Source organism: Pinus tabuliformis, chromosome 4_1, assembly GCF_031772625.1.
Source record: "Pinus tabuliformis cultivar Carrire ecotype Pingquan chromosome 4_1, CPIR1, whole genome shotgun sequence".
Taxonomy (NCBI): Eukaryota; Viridiplantae; Streptophyta; class Pinopsida; order Pinales; family Pinaceae; genus Pinus; species Pinus tabuliformis.
The window spans coordinates 187,889,295-187,904,759 of NC_142303.1; positions in this window are offsets into that span (position 1 = coordinate 187,889,295).

The window sequence follows — 15,465 nt, forward strand, 5'->3', positions numbered from 1 at the left end:
GTAATGCAAGATATTTCCTCTCTAGTGGTCCTGTTAGTACCTCGTGACGTTGGTCAAAAACTCCATTACAATATGGAATATGACTAAGATCCTTTTCCCACATGGACCGTCCCTCCACTTTGTCAAGCTATAAAAAGGGTCTCTTTCACCTCTAATTACCTCACATTAGTTTGTCAATCCAGGAACATTTTGTTATTTCAAAGAGTGTCTCAGTCTGAGGCTATTATTTGCCAGAGTAATGCTAGTAGTACAGTGCTTAAAAATACAAGAGTAAACAGATTCTTGTTTACAGCAAACTACTTCAAAAGATTAAACCACACATTCAGAAAACTAAGCAATTTATTAGTCAAGGGTTCAGTAGCAGTAAATCATCCCTTTGTAAACTGATGGAACTAAAGTAAATCAGAGGACAAATCGTGGATCTGGGAGCCAGACAGTAAATATCAGTGCTCACTATAGCCTTCGATCGTTCTTCACACCAAAATAACAAATGACAGGAAATGGAACGACAGATAAGAAATGGGACATCAATTAAGGAATAGAACAGCAAATCTGAAATGGAACAGCAAACAGGAAACTGTAACAGCAACTAAGTCTAACAAGCAGTAACACCTTAGTCTACAAGATCAAATGCATGAATTGTGACCTACAGGAATCAAATGGCAATCCTTCACTCTTAAGGACGAATTGAACAACACACCAAAATGGAACAGCACTGATTAATGATTAATTATAGAACAGCACTTTGAAAACCATATATGTACATGGCACACCTTAATAGTAACCTGACCTTGGTAGACTAGTTATCAATCTCAGTTATAAAAGATTACGACCATGTTTCAGAATGGAACAACAATGTCTATAGATCAAACAATCGCAAAGAACATAATCGCTAAGATGAATTCCGTAATATCAATGAATAAGTGCATAGCACAGAGGCTCTGTAATTGAACAGAAACAATATTATGTTAAGACCGACAGTATTATATCAACACGTAAAAGAACAGTGATATGTTTCCAAGTTAATGCAATAGTTCTATCTTTAGAAACTTTAACAAATCAAACATAATAGAGCATGTGATGTAAACTAACAAAACATATCAGATTACCAAATAACGTTGATAAGAAAACCACGCATAAACCAAACGTAATAGTATAGGAGCAAGTGTCCTCCAGGGCTAGGCCCTTAGCCTCCAGGGGTACACCGCTTGAAGTTATTCCAGACTCAGAGATGAAATAGCAACCGAGTTTGTATTAATTCATAAGACGGAATTACAGTAGATCAGCTCTCAACGAGACTCGATGATCAAAGTTTCAATCTTAAGAGAAATTACATAAAACATAAGGACTCGACAGACCCCTTGAGCTAACAATGCTACCCCTTTTATAATGGTGAAGGCGGAGATGTCTAGGTGCAAAAAATAGTTAAAGCAGCGATCCCTCAGGATCCCTTGATCCTGAGGGATTTGCCGAACCGTTAGTCCTTAGTTATCTCTTTTCTTTCTTGCGCCGAGCCGATATCTCCACTTCCTTTCCAGGGCTGATTCACTTTGATTTTTTTTTCCTTGTTTGCATACGGTTCCCCGTCAAAGGGACAATGGTTAACCCATCCTTGTCCTCTCCTTTTGAATGACAACTTTTTGTTTTTCCTTCTTCCTGCATAAGAAAATGACAATTGTCAGTATTTTCATTTTGCACATTAATCTCACAAGTTTTATTACAATCCCTTATCATTTTCCTAGTTCATGATGCAAAAGGTTTGTAAGCTCTAATGAAAAGATGCTGAAATAATTACCAAAAACATGCCTTCTTTAGTACTCCACACACCCCCCTGCTTACCCTTTTTCATGCCCTCATGAAAACATTGTAGTTGACATGTAAGGCAGTGAGAGAGTAGGCTAGAGATGGAATCTCATGTGGAGGTCTATAGCCATGATGCATAACTAAGTGTTCAAAGAAATGGCCTGTCTGACCCTCAGGCATCTCATACAGGACTTGGTACCCAGGCGTAGGGTGCGAAATAATTGGACTCCAGAATCTATATCCTAACCAGGATGGCCCTGCCCTCAAAATGACTTCGCCATACAGGTGCAAGCGGTTGGAGGCTAACTTAAAATTTTCATACTTAAATGGCTCTCTGAGTTGGATATTTGGATTAGAGATCTGATATCGAAATTTAGCCGCATCAATGGCAAGGTCTTTAATAGTGAAAAAGTATTATATTCCTTGCTGATTGATTGCTGTGTGAATGGGTCCTAATGCTTCAATTACACCTGGAGTCTTCATGAGGTTCCTATGTTCTCTCCACAACTGTACTGGATTCCTAGGCTCAGCTCTTACCCACAAATATAATCCATTTTCTTGCCTTTGGAAAGCATTATAGGCTTTAAGCCATTTAATTTGATTAACCCCAAATGAAATAAATGCTTGTAATTGGATATCCCCAACAAAAGGGCCAAGGTTCAGCTCGGTCTCCTGGTCTAATAGAAGGTTATGTAAATAAAACTCACACAGTAGTCTTTGAACTTTTACCCCGTAGTGCTTATAGCAGTTTATAAAATCATCGATGGTATTAATTTGTATGCGAGCACCTTCTTTAACAGCCTTTATTTTCAATTGCAAATATCGTTCCATTAAAAACAAGGCATAATTCTTAGTAGGGGCTCTACATGCTAGGACGTCATTGTACAAAGAACATAAGGTATCCATCTGCTTGATAACTATATCTAACCTACGAGTTACCTTCGCGACCTTTTCTTCTTCCCTTCGCCACCCTTCAAAGGCTTGGCTTTCGGATAGATTGATGTTCCTAAGCTGTTGCTGTGGCTCTTCATACCTTTCTCAAGGGACCGTTTGCTCTATGATATTTTCTGCTGCTTGCTGAGCTTGCGTCAAGTCCTCTCGTAGGGTTACCGTTCTTGGATCTCTTTCCCATGCGGAGGTGGAGATAGGGAGTTTTACCTGAATTTTCCTATTGCGTTGTCTTGCGTTCATGGCCCTTATCACTCCCGAGGGTGGTGCCTCTATCTGAATTTCCTTATCGCAGATCAATATATCATGCTGTTCCTTTTTAATTTGAACAACAGTCTGCTTCTCAACAACATTTGGAATAGTAGCCCGCTTTTCGACAGGGTTTTGAACAGCAGGGTGGACTCCGGTCCTCTGATCCTTTGTCTTGAGGGTTTTTACTGGAGTGATTGCATATTTCCTTCCCGAAGTCCTTTTTACCCTTTTCCTTTCTTTCAAAATCCTGATTTGCTGTCGAAGCTGAACTATTACATTCAGTAGTCTTTGCAGTTCTTTCTATAATTTATTAATTTCCTCATTTTCCTTAGAGGGAACAGCAGACTGTTCGCTGCAGCCTGGACTATGACCTAGATTAATTTCCTGATTTTCTCTCTAGGGTGCTTCTTTGTTGCTCTGCTCTGGCTGCTCCGGGGCAAGAACCCTAGCTGGTTCTATTATTTGTTGGGTGACTTCCTTTTCTGCCCCCCCTTCTTTCGGAGTTTCCTCTGGTGTCATCTGGCTAGGAACGGATTGTTCCTGTTCTGCATATCCTGTCATGTTTTCATCATGAACAGGCTGACTCTCCTGTTCTACCTCCTCTGCATGTGATTCTTCAGGTGCGTTTCCCTCCTAAGCAGAGTGTTCTTTTGGTTCCTCTTTAGCATGGAAATCTGATGGGCTGGAAGATTGGCCATATTCGCCCATATTGGCCAAAAATTTGGCCAATTCATCTTATCTTAATGGATCCTGCACTAGGCTGCCTTCCTGCTGTTCCGTTTCCTCCTCCTACTCAGATTGCTTGGTTTCTTCCTCCATTTCTCCTTCCTCGTTTTTCTGCATTACTTTCTCATTGTCTTCTCCTTCTAATCGTGGGGGTTGCTCATCCCGTGTATCTTCTATCTCTACCGGTTGGCTAGTATTTCCTTGGGGCTTCTCCAGCCTCCCTCGCAGCTGTGCTAGTCGGACCGATTTCCTTCATTTTTCTGGACACTCAGGTGTACTGGTGGCATGTTTACGTTTTGGGGATGGTGTGGTCAATCCTCCATTTATCATGGAAATTAGCTCTTCCCAGCTGCTCTGCTGCTGGGTAAGGCTATGGCTGACTATTAACCGTATCAACCCATGATGACTAACAACTGATTCTACATGTTGTGCCTTTTTCATGCTCCGTGCAACATCATGAAGTAATGAATTCAAAAATGCAGGTAAATTTACAGAGCATTTTTTATTTAACACAGCTAAAAGTTTAAGGTGCCGTGGTCTTACCACGTCTTTTCTTTGTTCACACGTGATGTAGCTTTGAATGGTCTTTGCCAATTCCACCCACGGTTCTCCTAATGCTGCTGGCAGAACCCCCTTTCCTCTAATTGTCAGGCTCTGGCCTTCCTCCTGGAAGGTTTCTATAATCTTTTGCAATCTCTCCTTCTTTAGCGTCCATACAGGTCCAGTGGCTGGCAGTCCCGAGACCTCTGCGATTATGTCATCGGTGACTGCTATGTGTCTCCCCCTCACTGTGGAGTGATCCTCTTGTAAGTTTTGCAAGAATTCAATTGCTATAATCTCGTTGGATTCCTGTAAGCGATTGAGATAAGTTAGCCACCCAGCTCTTGCCAGGATTTCCCGTGCAGCATCAGAGACTGTTAACACCTGCGGTTCTCTCCGAATCGATCTCCCTCCCATGTTTATGGTTTTGCTGTAAAATCTCAGAATTTTGACAATGGAACGACAACTGTTCACGCTGTTAAAACACATAGAGGCTAACAGATGCAAGACTCGCTCAAAATCTAATGCTACAGAATATACAATGGAAATGGCTTAGGAACAACAAATCATGCAAAAAATAAAGAAAATAGTATACCGTTGAGCCGTGCTATTCCCAAGTACGCAGTTTCCTGAATAGCGGTATGACACGTCATCCAAGGAATGATGAGGTTAACCTCCCCCCCCCACAATGTGATAGGCCGTCCCGATCGTCAAATAAAGGAGCGACGTGCCATTCTGTTCTAAAGCAGAGTCATAAAGGAACAATGTATGGCAATATGCCATGTTTTCAAAAGTAGCAGATTACTGAAATCGAGGTGTCAAGTTGGATCGATTAATACGTAAGAGACTGCTGTGATATGATGCGAGGCTGGGAGGATAGGACATCTGCCGTACATACTGAGTCTCATGCGGTCATTGTCAATTGTTCTGTCATGATTAGTGATAATAGATTTACATGCGTTGTATGGTTCGGAAAATAATATACATTCGTCTTATGTGAGTGATTACTAAGGTATAAGAAACAGAAGGGTGCTAATAACTACCTATTGGTGTATATAATGTGACTTCAATACCATTAACAGTGCTCTACTGCCGACAGGTTTCCATAACCTTGGCAGAGTTGTTTATTTCACCCATGGAACCATGATCCTTTGTGTATGCTTAGGAAGTGTTGTGTTATGTCAAAATGTAGGCCATTATGCTGGCTTGGTGACCAGTTAGCCATAATGCCATTCACGAGGAAGGAGAGAAAGGTGGGCAGGCCGACTCGTGATGAGACCTCCTGTTCCAAGGGTTCTTTATTTGATATACCTTTTGGACCATATCCCTAGTGTGGTGGCCATAGTGGGAATGCCAATTCACTTTCTTCCTCATGATCATGGTAGGCTGGCTCTTGATGAGACCCCCTATCCTGGATTTGACATCTTTATATAAACAAGTCAGTTTGCTCTTTTTTTTCTTTCTTTTTCATAAAGTACTTTTCCATTTATACACAAAGGGTGGTTCAACACTCCTTAAGAGTAGGAATGGTGGAAGAATTCTTAACATCTCAATAGGAATATATAAACCCTTTGCTCCTATTCCTGAATAATAATCAAAGAGGATTTAAAAGGAACCAACATGATAAAGATAACCAATCAGAGCAGAGTTAGTGAAACAATGATAGCAAAAGATAATGGGTAAGTGTGTCCTTCCCTCTGTCCTTTTACCAATTCAGAGCAATTTCTTATAAAATAACGATTTTATAATTCACCTAATTTCAGTATGTTGTGATTTTGCATCCATTGCATAAGTGCATAGCTGTATTACAAAAGACTTGAAAGAACAGGAACAGTAAGCATCCTTACTTTAAAACAACAAGGGGAGCAAGCATAAGTAAAAGGAATACGAGGATGTTGCTGTTTCAAAGAGGAAGAGCAAAAGAATACAAGTGGTGTTTCGTTTGGAAAAAGGAACAACAAAGATAAAAAATGCCACACAAATGTCGTTCCTTTGGAAAAGGAACACCAAAAATAAAAAACATTGTTCCTTTGGAAAAGGAACAACAAAACACACAAATGTCGTTCCTTTGGAAAAGAAACAGCAAAAATCGAAAACGCTGTTCCTTTGGAAAAGGAAGGAACAACAAAACACACAAATGTTGTTCCTTTGGAAAAGGAACAGCAAAATGCAAAACACTCAAATGTCGTTTCTTTGGAAAAGGAACAGCAAAAATCGAAAATGTTGTTCCTTTGGAAAAGGAACAGCAAAACACACAAATGCCATTCCTTTGGAAAAGGAACAACAAAAATCGAAAGTGTTGTTCCTTTGGAAAAGGAACAACAAAACGCAAAAGTGTTGTTCCTTTGGAAAAGGAACAACACAAAGAAAAAATAAAGAAAAAGAGCAAAATGATGGCTGATACAAAAGGTGCTGTTCTTTTGAAAAAGGAATAGCAGAACGAAAATGCTATCCCTTTGAGAAAAGGAACAACAAAAATAATAACATTGCTGCTGCTTCGAAAAGTAACGACAAAGCGTTTGATTCAAAAATATGTACAAAAACAAAACAAAAGAAATTATGTACAAACTGTGAAAAGAGGTAAATTACTTAATGAATCACAGGTGAGGAAGACTTCTCTCCCTCCCCCAAAATTTCCATATCAGAGTCTTGGCATAGCTGCTGGCAGAAGGACTCCCGAGTGAGTGGTTTGCGATAAAGGCGAACTCGGTGGCCATTTGCCTTGAAGGCATATCTAGAACCGTCAATAGTGATTAGAGTAAGAGTACCATTGTCATGTACCTTCTGGATTTCGTATGGTCCCAACCAACGAGTTTGGAGTTTCCCGGGAAAGTCCTGAAACCTGGAGTCATACAAAAGTGCCCATTCTCCTTCGTGGAAGACTTTATTTTTAATGAGAGCATCATGCCATTTAGCTCACTGCTGTTGGATAAGTGCAGTGTTTTGGAGTGCAGAGAGCCTGATTTCATCGAGCTCATTGATCTGCTGTAATCGATTAATCTGTGCCTCAGTTAAATCTAAGACAACTTCCTGTGCTGTTCGTAGTGTTTGGATTTCAAATTCTATGGGAAAAATGGGTTGCTTGCCAAACACTAATTGATAAGGTGAGTAACCAGTGGTACTTCTTCATGTTCTTCTGTAAGCCCACAGTGTCTCTGGTAGTCTGGCAACCCAATCACGTCTATGTGACGCAATTGTTTTTGTTAGGATTGCTTCTATTATTTTATTGCTGCTTTCTACCTGACCATTTGCCTGTGGGTGGTATGGAGTAGTGATTTTATGCTGGACATGATAGTTTTTGAGTGTTGCAACTATTTTGTTCCCAGCAAACTGTGGTCCACCGTCTATAATTATATCTCTTGGAAGGCCATAACACACAAATATATGGAACAAGAACTGTATGACAGAATCTTCTGTAGCTCTCGGCAACGTCTCTACCTCAACCCATTTGGTGACATATTCTGTTGCCACTAGAATATATGTTTTTTGGTTTGAGGATGGATTAATTGGTCCGACGAAATCAAGGGCCATCGTTCGAATGGTTCAATGACTAATTGTGGGTTCAAGGGCATCTCATCGGACTGACAAGGACGTCCTGCTCTCTGGCAACTGTCACAAGCTTGGACAAATTTCTTTGCATCTTTGAAAATTGTAGGCCAATAATACCCTGTTTGCAACACCTTATGTCCAGTTCTGCGATCGGCGAAATGTCCACCACATGGTCCGTCATGGCAAGCTCTTAAAATGTCGAAGATTTCATCCTCTTGAACGCATCTTCTGATATGAATATCTGCCCCTGTGTGGAACAAGTATCCTCCAACCCACGAGAATCGAGCACTCCTCTGAACAATCTGTTTCCGCTCATTAGGGGTTAGATGTTTCGGTAGTTTACCTACTGCTAGGTAATTGGCAACATTACCATACTAGGGTGTTTGAACAGCCACAACAAACAAATGCTCATCCGGAAATTGATCTTCCACTGCTGCTGCATCGATTGGCTTTGGAATTCTTGAGAGAAAATCGGCTACAGGATTTTCTTTTCTAGGTCGATCCTTGATTGTAATATCAAATTCCTACAATAAAATTAGCCATCTAGTTATTCTTCCATTTGTGATAGGCTTGTTTGCTAAATATTTGATGGCAGAATGATTTGTATACAAGATAACAGGATATCCAGTATTGTAATATCTAAACTTATTGACAGCATATATTACAGCTAGAAATTCTTTCTCAGTAATAGTGTAATTTAATTCAGCAGGGGATAAATTTTTGCTAATATAATAAATTGCATATGGTTTTTTATCCTCTTCTTGCCCAAGGACTGCTCCAATGGCTGTATCTGAGGCATCAGATGATATCTGAAATGACAAATCCCAATTTGTTCCTCGAAGGACTGGGGTTGTGGACACAAGCTTCTTCAGATCCTAGAAAGCATGTTCACATTTTTCTGTCCAAAGAAAATCAACGTTACCAATTAGTGCATATAGAGGTGCAGCAATATGCAAAAAATGTTCTATAAACCTCCTATAATAACCAGAAAATCCAAGAAAACTACGTACCTCTGTTTGAGTGGTAGGAGTGGGAATAAGAAAAATTATTTGGATTTTGGCTGGGTCTACCTGAATGCCAGCTGCTGAAATATAGTGTCCTAGAATAAGTCCTTCAGTCATCATCATATAGCATTTTTCATGGCTTAAACAAAGCCTGGTAGCAATGCAGCGTTGTAGGAATTTTTCCAGTGTATCCAATGCTGGATCGAAATCATCTCCATACGGTGTAAAGTCATCCATGTATACTTCAAGTCCTTCATTTATTAAGTCTACAAAAATGCTGAGGATAGCCCTTTGGAATGTATCCAAAGGGTCTAATACTTGGTCGACAAAAGGGAGAGGGAAGTGGTCTTTTTGTGTTGCTTTATTTAGTTCTCTGTAGTCCACACAAATTCTCCATTTCCCATTCTTTTTTGGTACCACCACAAGCGGAGAGACCCATTTACTATCGGAGATAGGATATATGAAATTGACATCTAAAAGTTTTTGAAGTTCAGCTTTTACCACATATTTTAGATGAGGATTAAGTCTCCTCTGAGGCTGGCGAACAAGTCTCGCATCTTTTTCTATGTAAATGTGGTGGGTGCATAATTGGGGGTAAATTCCTTTCATATCAGGGTAGTCCCATGCAAATGCTTCTTTATATTTCCTCAACAAATGGATGAGCTTCGTTTATTGTTCAGAGGTGAGGTTGGCATTAATGTTTAAGGTTTTTCCCGGTTCGATTTCCACAATTTTACTATTTGTAACAGAGGTAACAGGTATTGTTTGATCATGTGGATCTTTAAGAGGATCTTCTTCTACTTTGTTATCGAATGCTGCCTCTATCATGTGACACTATGTGCGGGATCTGAATTCAGTTTGACTAATAAATTTATTAATGGCATCGTCCTCTGTCTGGTCTTTAAAATCAAGTGCCTCTTGTATAGTTAATGGAGATCTAATGTTGTTAGTAAGGTATGATACAGGGTGCTTATTAGTTTTGATCATTGTGACACTTGGCTGTGCTGGAGGATATAAGGCTAAGTTGTTGATATACGCTCCCCTCGTTATGGTCATATTGCCTTGTCAGCAGCCAATATAGGCATCCGTAGTTGCAAGCCAAGGTCTACCTAAAATCAATGGGTGTCTATCAAGTCAACTTTTGGGATTTATTATCAGAAAATCGGTCGGATATTCCCAGGAGTCAACAGATACCATGACATCATGTATTGTGCCCTCTGGCCGAACCACAGATCGGTCAGCCAGCTCTAAAAAGGTAGAGGTGGTTTCTACAGATGTAATGCCTAGCTTTTGGCAAGTATTAGTTGTTAAGATGTTGATTGCAGCTCCTAGATCAACTAAGGCATTAGGGAAGGTTTGACCATAAATTTGTATGGTGACTATTGGATTTCCTGGGTCTTCATATTTAATGGGTGTTTCTTTTCCTGATAATAAGTCAGATAGAGTGCCAACTACTTGGACTCTTGGATTATTTTCTGCATTCCTCCTTGGTTTCTTTACACACAATTCTTTGATAGTCTTTGCATATATCGGGATATCTTGAATAGCTTGGAGGAATGGAATCTTTATGTACAAATTTTGTAATTCTCCCAAAATGTCAAAATTAGGATTTTGTGTAGGTCGAGGTATGATTAATCGTTCTGGGAACGAGGGAGAGGATGTGGTTGCTTGGTTATAAGTTTGCTATTTGTTCACATCCTCTTCTTGTGACAGGTGTTCTCTGGGTAACTAATTTTCAGCATGGGCTGTCTTATCTCCCTCAGTCTCAATAGTACACCTAGATCTTAGCTGAAGATCATTACACTCCCTCAGATCAGCTCCTATTTCTGATGTTTCTACTATTTGGATAGATTGGACTGGTCTATTATTTGGATTGGGATCGGGTTGGGCTGGGAGTTGCAGTCTCAGATTAGACTGGGGATTTTGTTGTAAGGTTGGCAGTTTAGGTTGAGGGAGCGGCATGGTTCGTACTGGCTGATGCATCGATCTTTGCCAGTTTGTCTGCCAGACTGAACTTTGTGAGGTAGGGGGAGTCCATTGTGGTGGGTATGCGTTACTTTTCCAATATGGAGGGGTATAGGGAAGATTCGACCAACCAGATTGGCTTGCCTGATTCAGCCACGAGGTTGATGAAGGAAACGACTGTGGTAACCAGTTTGGAAACAGGGGTTGGGATTGACTTTGCCACATATTATATTGTTGAGCATTATACTGCGAAGACTGAAAAGAATAGGTTGGGTCCAAAAACATACCAGATTGTCGTGGCTGCCACTGACGGCACTAGTTGAGCAAATATACCGATTCTGGCTCTTCTTCTGCTTCCTTAGATACTGCTTTTAATCCGGGAAGTGAGGGAAAACTTTCTGTAAGGTGATCTTTTGTGCAGATAACGCATGTTCGGACTGCATCTAGTGGACACTCCTTATGGCTATGTTTCTTCCTACATCGGGGACAGAAGATTGCCAAATTCTGTTCTACCTCCATTTGCTTCTGCTTGGCCTGCATAACATCAAGTTGTGTAGTTAGCGTCCCTAGTATATCAGTTTTAAAATTTTCCAATAGATTTCCAATTTCTGCACGCATTACTCCTTCTGTCAAAATTTTATTATCTCTTACAAACCGATCATGTTCTGCCGGTTTTAATCTTGTGCTGCCTCTCGAGCTCCTGATACATAAGTTAATAATGTCAGCAAAATTTTCCTGATAAATATCTCCTTTTCCATAATGTTTAATGTTTCAATCCATTGTTCCTTCATGCCCCTAATCAATGTTGTTTTTAACACATTATCAGGTAAAGGTAGTGATGCATAAGGAGATCTTTGAAGATTATACTGAAAACGTTCCACATACTCCTCTAATGTTTCATTTGGTCTAGCTACCATCTAGAATATTTCGTCCTTCAGTTCTCTAGACCTGCAATAGTCCTGATATTTTTTTAGAAAAGATTCTTTCATTTGATCCCAGTTATTTATAACCCTGCCACCTAATCCCATAAACCATCTTAAGGCAGCCCCTTTTAATGTACAGGGAAATAATTTTAGTTTCTGGGGGTCGGTGGTGTAATCATATCCCCTACACAGCACATCGAACTCAAATAGAAATGCATCCGAATCTTCTGATGTAAGACCGTGGAATGTAGGGATATGTTGAAGAGGGATTACTTTCATGGGCGCATTTGCTGCAGTATCCACTATGGGGTATTGCAATGTAGAGGTTTGGGTGTTTGGCTGGTTTTGAGCCATTTGGTCGAATATAAGCCAATAACCTTTTGGGATATCTAGGAGGGTATTCCTAGGTTGAGAAGGAATGGCTTTAACAGGAATGGTTTTAATAGCACTTCCTCTGTTTGGGATAATGAGAGTGCCTAATGTCTGAGGAGATTGAGTTTCTTCAACAGTGATTTTTGCAGCACTTCCCTTGTCTAGGTTGTTCAATGGCTGAGTTGTCCCAAGAGGAGACCTCGGTTCCTCAGTTTCCCCTGTCTCTCCTCCTCCTTCACAAAGATTGCTGAAATTACCTTCTTGCAATAGTTCTGGAGTAGAATTTTCAATTTCGTGAAAGTCCTACTCTTCAGTTTGACTATGCACCTCAGCAAAGGCTACAGATGGTGATCCTGTGGCCTGAAGGGAACTAGTAGGCTGTCTAGAAATAACTTTTCTGGGTCCTACTGAAGGCTGAGATTCTACTTTCTTGAAGATTTCGTTTATGAAGGTTGATCGGCCAAGGGTCACCGACCCCTTGGCTTTTTCTGGCTTGGGTAGAGGTTTGGGATTCTTTTCTGGCTTTTTCTACTTAATCATGCACACAAATCAACTGCTAGATTCTACCCAAACAAAACAACAACAAATATGTAGGAAAGCGGGCAGAGGAGCAGGGTTGTTACATGCTCCACACGTAGGTTCTTACCTTCCATTTTTAAAACCCAATTCTTCCCTAACAGGTTCTCACACTACTCTGAAAAAGAACAAATGGCTACACTCTTTCCCCAGCAACGACGCCAAACTGTCGAGCTATAAAAAGGGTCTCTTTCACCTCTAATTACCTCAGATTAGTTTATCAATCCAGGAACGTTTTGTTATTTCAAAGAGTGTCTCAGTCTGAGGCTATCATTTGCCAGAGTAATGCTAGTAGTACAGTGCTTAAAAATACAAGAGTAAACGAATGCTTGTTTATAGCAAACTACTTCAAAAGATTAAACCACACATTCAGAAAACTAAGCAATTTATCATTCAATGGTTCAGTAGCAGTAACTCATCCCTTTGTAAACTAATGGAACTAAAGTGAATCAGAGAACATATCGGGGATCTGGGAGCCGGACAGTAAATATCAGTGCTCACTATAGCCTTGGATCGTTCTTCACTCCAAAATAACAAATGATGGGAAATGGAACGACAGATAAGAAATGGGACAACAATTAAGGAATAGAACAACAAATCTGAAATGGAACAGCAAACAGGAAACTGTAACAACAACTAAGTCTAACAAGCAGTAACACCTTAGTCTACAAGATCAAATGCACGAATCGTGACCTACAGGAATCAAATGGCAATCCTTCACTCTTAAGGACGAATTGAACAACACACCAAAATGGAACAACACTGATTAATGATGAATTATAGAACAACGCTTTGAAAACCATATATGCACACGACACACCTTAATAGTAACCTGACCTTGGTAGACTAGTTATCAATCTCAGTTATAAAAGATTACGACCGTGTTTCAGAATGGAACAACAATGTCTATAGATCCAACAATCACAAAGAACATAATCGCTAAGATGAATTTCGTAATGTCAATGAATAAGTGCACAGCACAGAGGCTCTGTAATTGAACAACAACAATATTCTGTGAATACTGACAATATTATATCAACACTTAAAAGAACAGTGATATGTTGCCAAGTTAATGCAAAAGTTATGTCTTTAGAAACTTTAACAAATCAAACATAACAGAGCATGTGATGTAAACTAACAAAACATATCAGATTACCAAATAACGCTGATAAGAAAACCATGCATAAACCAAACGTAATAGTACAAGAGCAAGTGTCCTCCAGGGCTAGGCCCTTAGCCTCCAAGGTTACACCGCTTGAAGTTATTCCAGACTCAGAGATGAAATAGCAACCGAGTTTGTATTAATGCATAATACGAAATTATAGTAAATCAGCACTCAACAAGACTCGATGATCAAAGTTTCAATCTTAAGAGAAATTACATAAAACATAAGGACTCGAGAGACCCCTTGAGCTAACAGTGTTGTCCCTTTTATAATGGTGAAGGCGGAGATGTCTAGGTGAAAAAAATAGTTAAAGCAGCGATCCCTCAGGATCAAGGGATCCTGAGGGATTCGTCGAACCGTTAGTCCTTAGTTATCCCTTTTCTTTCTTGCACCGAGCCATCTCGACTTCCTTTCCAGGGCTGATTCGCTTTGATTTGTTTTTCCTTGTTTGCATACGGTTCCCCGTCAAAGGGACAGCGGTTAACCCATCCTTGTCCTCTCCTTTGGAATGGCAGCTTTTCATTTTTCCTTCTTCCTGCATAAGAAAATGACAATTGTTAGTATTTTCATTTTGCACATTAATCTCACAAGTTTTATTACAATCCCTTATCATTTTCCTAGTTCCTGATGCAAAAGGTTTGTAAGCTCTAATGAAAAGATGTTGAAATAAGTACCACAAGCATACCTTCTTTAGTACTCCACACACTTGTTCCACATGAATCCCTTGATGACAATCCTCCTCGGTTAGTCATCTTGGAGTTTATGAATTTAGATATTGATCATCTTAGGGAGGTTACACCTCTTCATGCCCCTAATCTCCCCAATGCGGACCATGTAGACCCTGGAACTTTAAATCTTGAATCGACTCAGGGGGCACCTTCCTGGTGTTCCTTCGAATTGCCACCCATTGACTGAGTCAAGTCTTGGGATTCTAATGTTGAACTTGCCAATGAATCGTCGAACTCCTTACCACATGTATAAGCATGTGGAACCTGTTTATCTCCCTCCCGAGGATTTTCTTTGGAAGACGACATGCAATCCTTCTTCCAGGGCTGCTCAACATCACCATATTGTTGAAGATCTTTCACAGGCTCCTTGTGCCATGTCTGCCTTTGATGACTTGCAAAGTTGTCCTCAGAAACGCAAGGCCTTATTGTCTGCCATTGGTGGAGTTGGTATTTTTGACTCTAGTCTCATTTCCTTAAACACTGATAAAGTTGCTCCTCACCTCTTCTATCAAATTTCTTTTCAAATCATTGTGCGGATTTTCCATAATAATATTCATCACACTTTGGTGGATGAAGTGTCTTCCACGTGTGTCATGTTTGTATCATGCTGGAAGGCTATTGGCTCTTCGATGCTCACCACGTTCAACATGACTCTCCAAGCCTTTGATGGTCATAAATTTGTACCAAAATGGGTTCTTCCAAATTTTGTCATTCAGTTAGGAGAAAAAATTGTTTATGTCGTTGTTGAAGTTGTTGATGCTCCTTTGGACTATAACCTACCCCTTGGTTGTAGTTGATTCTATGCCATGACAGAAGTTGTCTCGTCTGTGTTCCATGTACTTTTCTTTCCTCATGAAGGAAATATTATAACCATTGACCAATTGGACTATTGTGTGCCATCGACCCAAATTTCG